Raw genomic sequence first — 8,842 nt, forward strand, 5'->3', positions numbered from 1 at the left:
TGAATGAAATATGAAAAAAGAAACATTATTCTGGTTGATCCTGCCAGTAGTTATATGCTTGTCTCAAAGATTAAGCCATGCATGTCTAAGTACACACGAATTAAAAGTGAAACCGCAAAAAGGCTCATTATATCAGTTATGGTTTCTTAGATCGTTAACAGTTACTTGGATAACTGTGGTAATTCTAGAGCTAATACATGCAATTAAAAACATGAACTTATGGGACATGTGCTTTTATTAGGCTAAAACCAAGCGATCGCAAGATCGTTATATTGGTTGAACTCTAGATAACATGCAGATCGTATGGTCTTGTACCGACGACAGATCTTTAACAAGGTTTTAACAAGGACCAATTGGAGGGCAAGTCTGGTGCCAGCAGCCGCGGTAATTCCAGCTCCAATAGCGTATATTAAAGTTGTTGCGGTTAAAACGTTCGTAGTTGAACTTGTGCTTCATACGGGTAGTACAACTTACAATTGTGGTTAGTACTATACTACCTTTATGTATGTAAGCGTATTACCGGTGGAGTTCTTATATGTGTTTAAATACTTGTATTTTTTCATATGTTCCTCCTATTTAAAAACCTGCATTAGTGCTCTTAAACGAGTGTTATTGTGGGCCGGTACTATTACTTTGAACAAATTAGAGTGCTTAAAGCAGGCTTCAAATGCCTGAATATTCTGTGCATGGGATAATGAAATAAGACCTCTGTTCTGCTTTCATTGGTTTTCAGATCAAGAGGTAATGATTAATAGAAGCAGTTTGGGGGCATTAGTATTACGACGCGAGAGGTGAAATTCTTGGACCGTCGTAAGACTAACTTAAGCGAAAGCATTTGCCAAAGATGTTTTCATTAATCAAGAACGAAAGTTAGAGGTTCGAAGGCGATCAGATACCGCCCTAGTTCTAACCATAAACGATGCCAGCTAGCAATTGGGTGTAGCTACTTTTATGGCTCTCTCAGTCGCTTCCCGGGAAACCAAAGCTTTTGGGCTCCGGGGGAAGTATGGTTGCAAAGCTGAAACTTAAAGGAATTGACGGAAGGGCACCACCAGGAGTGGAGCCTGCGGCTTAATTTGACTCAACACGGGAAAACTTACCAGGTCCGAACATAAGTGTGTAAGACAGATTGATAGCTCTTTCTCGAATCTATGGGTGGTGGTGCATGGCCGTTCTTAGTTCGTGGAGTGATTTGTCTGGTTAATTCCGATAACGAACGAGACTCAAATATATTAAATAGATATCTTCAGGATTATGGTGCTGAAGCTTATATAGCCTCATTCATGGTGGCAGTAAAATGTTTATTGTGTTTGAATGTGTTTATGTAAGTGGAGCCGTACCTGTTGGTTTGTCCATTATAAGGACCTAGCTTCTTAAATGGACAAATTGCGTCTAGCAATAATGAGATGAGCAATAAAGGTCTGTGATGCCCTTAGATGTCCTGGGCTGCACGCGCGCTACAATGAAGTATCAACGTGTATTTCCTAGACGAGAGGTCCGGGTAAACCGCTGAACCACTTTCATGCTTGGGATTGTGAACTGAAAACTGTTCACATGAACTTGGAATTCCCAGTAAGTGTGAGTCATTAACTCGCATTGATTACGTCCCTGCCCTTTGTACACACCGCCCGTCGCTACTACCGATTGAATTATTTAGTGAGGTCTCCGGACGTGATCACTGTGACGCCTTGCGTGTTACGGTTGTTTCGCAAAAGTTGACCGAACTTGATTATTTAGAGGAAGTAAAAGTCGTAACAAGGTTTCCGTAGGTGAACCTGCGGAAGGATCATTATTGTATAATATCCTTACCGTTAATAAACATTTGTTATAATACAAATAAATTGAATTTACCAAAAACCAAATTTACCAAATTACAATGAGATCAATTTACAAAAGCACATGATTTATGATTATTACAAAAGCAATTATATATGACTATTATCGAACACAATAATTCAATTGATTCAAAGAATCAAAAATCAAATTAAAATGATGATCTGGTTTTCCTAGCCAAACATCATAAAATGTGGTTAGCCACCACATTGGGTTATATGTGACTGCGGTCCACATTAATCCACATAAGTTAAAAATTGTGATTGGGGACCACAATATATTGTGTGTGAAGTTTTGCGGATTCACAAAAAAATAATATGATTTATATATTGCTTTAAAATAAAAATAAACAATGTGTTTCCTAAAAATTCGAAAATGGACAATCGAATTTTTAAAATTTGTGTGTATATGGACCATAATATACACGCGTTGCGAATATGTATTGTTCATCTTAGTTATGAGCATACGTTGGCTAATGCAACAACCTAAAATATACAATGTTGTACCTGGCATCCATCAGGTTAATGTTTTATATAAAATGCAGTATGTATCGCCCATATTGGTAATTATAAATAAAATGGTAATTATATGATACATATTGCTTATATGAAACTAAGACATTTCGCAGCATTTATTTTAGGTATAAAAATACATTTATTGAAGGAATTGATATATGCCAGTAAAATGGTGTATTTTTAATTTCTTTCATAAAAACAATATTGACATTATATAGAAATGAATTATAAAACTCTAAGCGGTGGATCACTCGGCTCATGGGTCGATGAAGAACGCAGCAAACTGTGCGTCATCGTGTGAACTGCAGGACACATGAACATCGACATTTTGAACGCATATCGCAGTCCATGCTGTTATGTACTTTAATTAATTTTATAGTGCTGCTTGGACTACATATGGTTGAGGGTTGTAAGACTATGCTAATTAAGTTGTTTATAAATTTTTATAAGCATATGGTATATTATTGGATAAAATAATAATTTTATTCATAATATTAAAAACTGTATATGAAAAACATTATCCTCACATTTGAATGTGAAAAACGAAGAGAAATATTTTCTTTTTCAATCAAATAATACTGAGAAATGTCTAGCATAAAAAATTGAATTATTTTTCATCTAGGATTGTCTCTTATTAATGATTCGGAAATAGAAAAAATTTGGTTATGTTATTTTCTTCGTTGGTTCGTTAATGGAAAATACTAAGCTACAAAAAATAATGGAAATTATTACAACGAATTTAATAAAATGTTTTATCATTATATATAAAGAATTAATAGCAATAAAAAGTTATATACAACCTCAACTCATATGGGACTACCCCTGAATTTAAGCATATTAATTAGGGGAGGAAAAGAAACTAACAAGGATTTTCTTAGTAGCGGCGAGCGAAAAGAAAACAGTTCAGCACTAAGTCACTTTGTCTATATGGCAAATGTGAGATGCAGTGTATGGAGCGTCAATATTCTAGTATGAGAAATTAACGATTTAAGTCCTTCTTAAATGAGGCCATTTACCCATAGAGGGTGCCAGGCCCGTATAACGTTAATGATTACTAGATGATGTTTCCAAAGAGTCGTGTTGCTTGATAGTGCAGCACTAAGTGGGTGGTAAACTCCATCTAAAACTAAATATAACCATGAGACCGATAGTAAACAAGTACCGTGAGGGAAAGTTGAAAAGAACTCTGAATAGAGAGTTAAACAGTACGTGAAACTGCTTAGAGGTTAAGCCCGATGAACCTGAATATCCGTTATGGAAAATTCATCATTAAAATTGTAATATTTAAATAATATTATGAGGATAGTGTGCATTTTTTCCATATAAGGACATTGTAATCTATTAGCATATCCCAAATTTATCATAAAATATAACTTATAGTTTATTCAAATTAAAGTGCTTGCATTTTAACACAGAATAAATGTTATTAATTTGATAAAGTGCTGATAGATTTATATGATTACAGTGCGTTAATTTTTCGGAATTATATAATGGCATAATTATCATTGATTTTTATGTTTATTATATGCACTTGTATGATTAACAATGCGAAAGATTCAGGATACCTTCGGGACCCGTCTTGAAACACGGACCAAGGAGTCTAACATATGTGCAAGTTATTGGGATATAAACCTAATAGCGTAATTAACTTGACTACTAATGGGATTAGTTTTTTAACTATTTATAGCTAATTAACACAATCCCGGGGCGTTCTATATAGTTATGTATAATGTATATTTATATTATTTATGCCTCTAACTGGAACGTACCTTGAGCATATATGCTGTGACCCGAAAGATGGTGAACTATACTTGATCAGGTTGAAGTCAGGGGAAACCCTGATGGAAGACCGAAACAGTTCTGACGTGCAAATCGATTGTCAGAATTGAGTATAGGGGCGAAAGACCAATCGAACCATCTAGTAGCTGGTTCCTTCCGAAGTTTCCCTCAGGATAGCTGGTGCATTTTAATATTATATAAAATAATCTTATCTGGTAAAGCGAATGATTAGAGGCCTTAGGGTCGAAACGATCTTAACCTATTCTCAAACTTTAAATGGGTAAGAACCTTAACTTTCTTGATATGAAGTTCAAGGTTATGATATAATGTGCCCAGTGGGCCACTTTTGGTAAGCAGAACTGGCGCTGTGGGATGAACCAAACGTAATGTTACGGTGCCCAAATTAACAACTCATGCAGATACCATGAAAGGCGTTGGTTGCTTAAAACAGCAGGACGGTGATCATGGAAGTCGAAATCCGCTAAGGAGTGTGTAACAACTCACCTGCCGAAGCAACTAGCCCTTAAAATGGATGGCGCTTAAGTTGTATACCTATACATTACCGCTAAAGTAGATGATTTATATTACTTGTGATATAAATTTTGAAACTTTAGTGAGTAGGAAGGTACAATGGTATGCGTAGAAGTGTTTGGCGTAAGCCTGCATGGAGCTGCCATTGGTACAGATCTTGGTGGTAGTAGCAAATAATCGAATGAGACCTTGGAGGACTGAAGTGGAGAAGGGTTTCGTGTGAACAGTGGTTGATCACGAGTTAGTCGGTCCTAAGTTCAAGGCGAAAGCCGAAAATTTTCAAGTAAAACAAAAATGCCAAACTACATACAAAAAGCGAATATAATACACTTGAATAATTTTGAACGAAAGGGAATACGGTTCCAATTCCGTAACCTGTTGAGTATCCGTTTGTTATTAAATATGGGCCTCGTGCTCATCCTGGCAACAGGAACGACCATAAAGAAGCCGTCGAGAGATATCGGAAGAGTTTTCTTTTCTGTTTTATAGCCGTACTACCATGGAAGTCTTTCGCAGAGAGATATGGTAGATGGGCTAGAAGAGCATGACATATACTGTTGTGTCGATATTTTCTCCTCGGACCTTGAAAATTTATGGTGGGGACACGCAAACTTCTCAACAGGCCGTACCAATATCCGCAGCTGGTCTCCAAGGTGAAGAGTCTCTAGTCGATAGAATAATGTAGGTAAGGGAAGTCGGCAAATTAGATCCGTAACTTCGGGATAAGGATTGGCTCTGAAGATTGAGATAGTCGGGCTTGATTGGGAAACAATAACATGGTTTATGTGCTCGTTCTGGGTAAATAGAGTTTCTAGCATTTATGTTAGTTTCTTGTTCCCCGGATAGTTTAGTTACGTAGCCAATTGTGGAACTTTCTTGCTAAAATTTTTAAGAATACTATTTGGGTTAAACCAATTAGTTCTTATTAATTATAACGATTATCAATTAACAATCAATTCAGAACTGGCACGGACTTGGGGAATCCGACTGTCTAATTAAAACAAAGCATTGTGATGGCCCTAGCGGGTGTTGACACAATGTGATTTCTGCCCAGTGCTCTGAATGTCAAAGTGAAGAAATTCAAGTAAGCGCGGGTCAACGGCGGGAGTAACTATGACTCTCTTAAGGTAGCCAAATGCCTCGTCATCTAATTAGTGACGCGCATGAATGGATTAACGAGATTCCTACTGTCCCTATCTACTATCTAGCGAAACCACAGCCAAGGGAACGGGCTTGGAATAATTAGCGGGGAAAGAAGACCCTTTTGAGCTTGACTCTAATCTGGCAGTGTAAGGAGACATAAGAGGTGTAGAATAAGTGGGAGATATTAGACCTCGGTTTGGTATCGTCAATGAAATACCACTACTCTTATTGTTTCCTTACTTACTTGATTAAATGGAACGTGTATCATTTCCTAGCCATTATACGGATATATTTATTATATCTTATGGTATTGGGTTTTGATGCAAGCTTCTTGATCAAAGTATCACGAGTTTGTTATATAATCGCAAACAAATTCTTTAATAAAACGATGCATTTATGTATTTTTGATTTGAAAATTTGGTATAACTCCAATTACTCAGGTATGATCCAATTCAAGGACATTGCCAGGTAGGGAGTTTGACTGGGGCGGTACATCTCTCAAATAATAACGGAGGTGTCCCAAGGCCAGCTCAGTGCGGACAGAAACCACACATAGAGCAAAAGGGCAAATGCTGACTTGATCTCGGTGTTCAGTACACACAGGGACAGCAAAAGCTCGGCCTATCGATCCTTTTGGTTTAAAGAGTTTTTAACAAGAGGTGTCAGAAAAGTTACCATAGGGATAACTGGCTTGTGGCGGCCAAGCGTTCATAGCGACGTCGCTTTTTGATCCTTCGATGTCGGCTCTTCCTATCATTGTGAAGCAAAATTCACCAAGCGTTGGATTGTTCACCCATGCAAGGGAACGTGAGCTGGGTTTAGACCGTCGTGAGACAGGTTAGTTTTACCCTACTAATGACAAAACGTTGTTGCGACAGCATTCCTGCGTAGTACGAGAGGAACCGCAGGTACGGACCAATGGCACAATACTTGTTCGAGCGAACAGTGGTATGACGCTACGTCCGTTGGATTATGCCTGAACGCCTCTAAGGTCGTATCCGTGCTGGACTGCAATGATAAATAAGGGGCAATTTGCATTGTATGGCTTCTAAACCATTTAAAGTTTATAATTTACTTTATAAACGACAATGGATGTGATGCCAATGTAATTTGTAACATAGTAAATTGGGAGGATCTTCGATCACCTGATGCCGCGCTAGTTACATATAAAAGCATTATTTAATACAATGACAAAGCCTAGAATCAATTGTAAACGACTTTTGTAACAGGCAAGGTGTTGTAAGTGGTTGAGCAGCTGCCATACTGCGATCCACTGAAGCTTATCCTTTGCTTGATGATTCGAAATAAGTACACTAATGTACTTATTATTGTTGGTTCGTGAGGTTTAGCGCAGCGCACTAGCTATAGTATAGCGCCTGCCTGCCTCTCGGATCGATCCCGGTAGCCAAATGCATTGTCATCGAATTAGTGACGCGCGCATATGAGATTGTCCCTATCTACTAATAATATAGAATTAAAGACTTTACAAAATTCTATCAAGTTGCCAAATATGAAATTGTCCCCATCTACTAATGATATAGAATTAAAGACTTTACAAAATTCTATCAAGTTGCAAATGCATTGTCATCGATTTAGTGACGCGCGCATATGAAATTGTCCCTATCTACTAATAATATAGAATTAAAGACTTTACAAAATTCTATCAAGTTGCCAAATATGAAATTGTCCCCATCTACTAATGATATAGAATTAAAGACTTTACAAATTCTATCAAGTTGCAAATGCATTGTCATCGATTTAGTGACGCGCGCATATGAAATTGTCCCTATCTACTAATAATATAGAATTAAAGACTTTACAAAATTCTATCAAGTTGCCAAATATGAAATTGTCCCCATCTACTAATGATATAGAATTAAAGACTTTACAAAATTCTATCAAGTTGCCAAATGCATTGTCATCGATTTAGTGACGCGCGCATATGAAATTGTCCCTATCTACTAATAATATAAAAAAAAAAAAAAAAAAAAAAGAATTAAAGACTTTACAAAATTCTATCAAGTTGCCAAAATATGAAATTGTCCCATCTATAAAAAAAAAAAACATAAAAAATTGATCAATATAGAATTAAAGACTTTAAAAATTCTATCAAGTTGCCAAATGACTCGTCATCAATTTAGTGACGCATATGAAATTGTCCCATCTACTAATGATAGAGTTAAAGACTTTGAAAAATTCTATCAGGTTGCCAAATAGCTTGTCATCAATTTAGTGACATTGTCCTTATCTTGTAATAGAAATGAAAACTTTATTATGACTAAAGGAGAAATATATGAAATAATCGTATATACTTTTAGTATACGAAAGAAACCCCAATACTATAGGTATATTAAATATAAAACATATGAAAATGAATATTTATCACATGAATACAGACAAAATATAAGTATATTAAATAATATACATATGAAAATAAATATTATATAATATAATAATATATAATATAATAATAATAATATTATAATATATATTATTATTATAATATAATTATATATTAATAAAGGAAATAATGATGAAATATTTATATTTTCTATTAGTATTATAGAGAAAACCCATACACGTGAAAGGTTATAGTAGTGTAAGCGACGCTTTTATCGACAGAGGGTTCAAAAACTACTATAGGTAGGCAGTGGTTGCCGACCACTCGTATTGTTCGAAACTTATGTATTTATATGATTTCGACAATAATATATGGAAATTAAATATTAAACATATGGAAATGAATATTTATCGTATGGATAAATGAAGAAATGATAAAATATTCCTATATTCTCTTGGAAATATAGGAATAATCCATATACGTGAAAGGTTATAGTAGTGTAAGCGACGCTTTTATCGACAGAGGGTTCAAAAACTACTATAGGTAGGCAGTGGTTGCCGACCTCTCGTATTGTTCGAAACTTATGTATTTATATGATTTCGACAATAATATATGGAAATTAAATATTAAACATATGGAAATGAACATTTATCGTATGGATAAATGAAAAATGATAAAATATTCCTATATTCTCTTGGAA

The 8,842-nt window shown here is 35.6% G+C and overlaps 2 non-coding genes across 2 annotated transcripts; both read left to right on the forward strand.

The window, feature by feature from the left end:
- The first annotated feature begins 2,579 nt into the window (after positions 1–2,579).
- On the forward strand, positions 2,580–2,758 carry LOC122625842. The gene has a single exon (XR_006326678.1). It is a non-coding gene; the product is annotated as a 5.8S ribosomal RNA (ribosomal RNA).
- A 386-nt stretch (positions 2,759–3,144) lies between these two features.
- Positions 3,145–7,104, forward strand: LOC122625843. The gene has a single exon (XR_006326679.1). It is a non-coding gene; the product is annotated as a large subunit ribosomal RNA (ribosomal RNA).
- Positions 7,105–8,842: the final 1,738 nt, after the last annotated feature.

This window comes from Drosophila teissieri, unplaced genomic scaffold (genome assembly GCF_016746235.2).
Source record: "Drosophila teissieri strain GT53w unplaced genomic scaffold, Prin_Dtei_1.1 Segkk91_quiver_pilon_scaf, whole genome shotgun sequence".
NCBI lineage: Eukaryota > Metazoa > Arthropoda > Insecta > Diptera > Drosophilidae > Drosophila > Drosophila teissieri.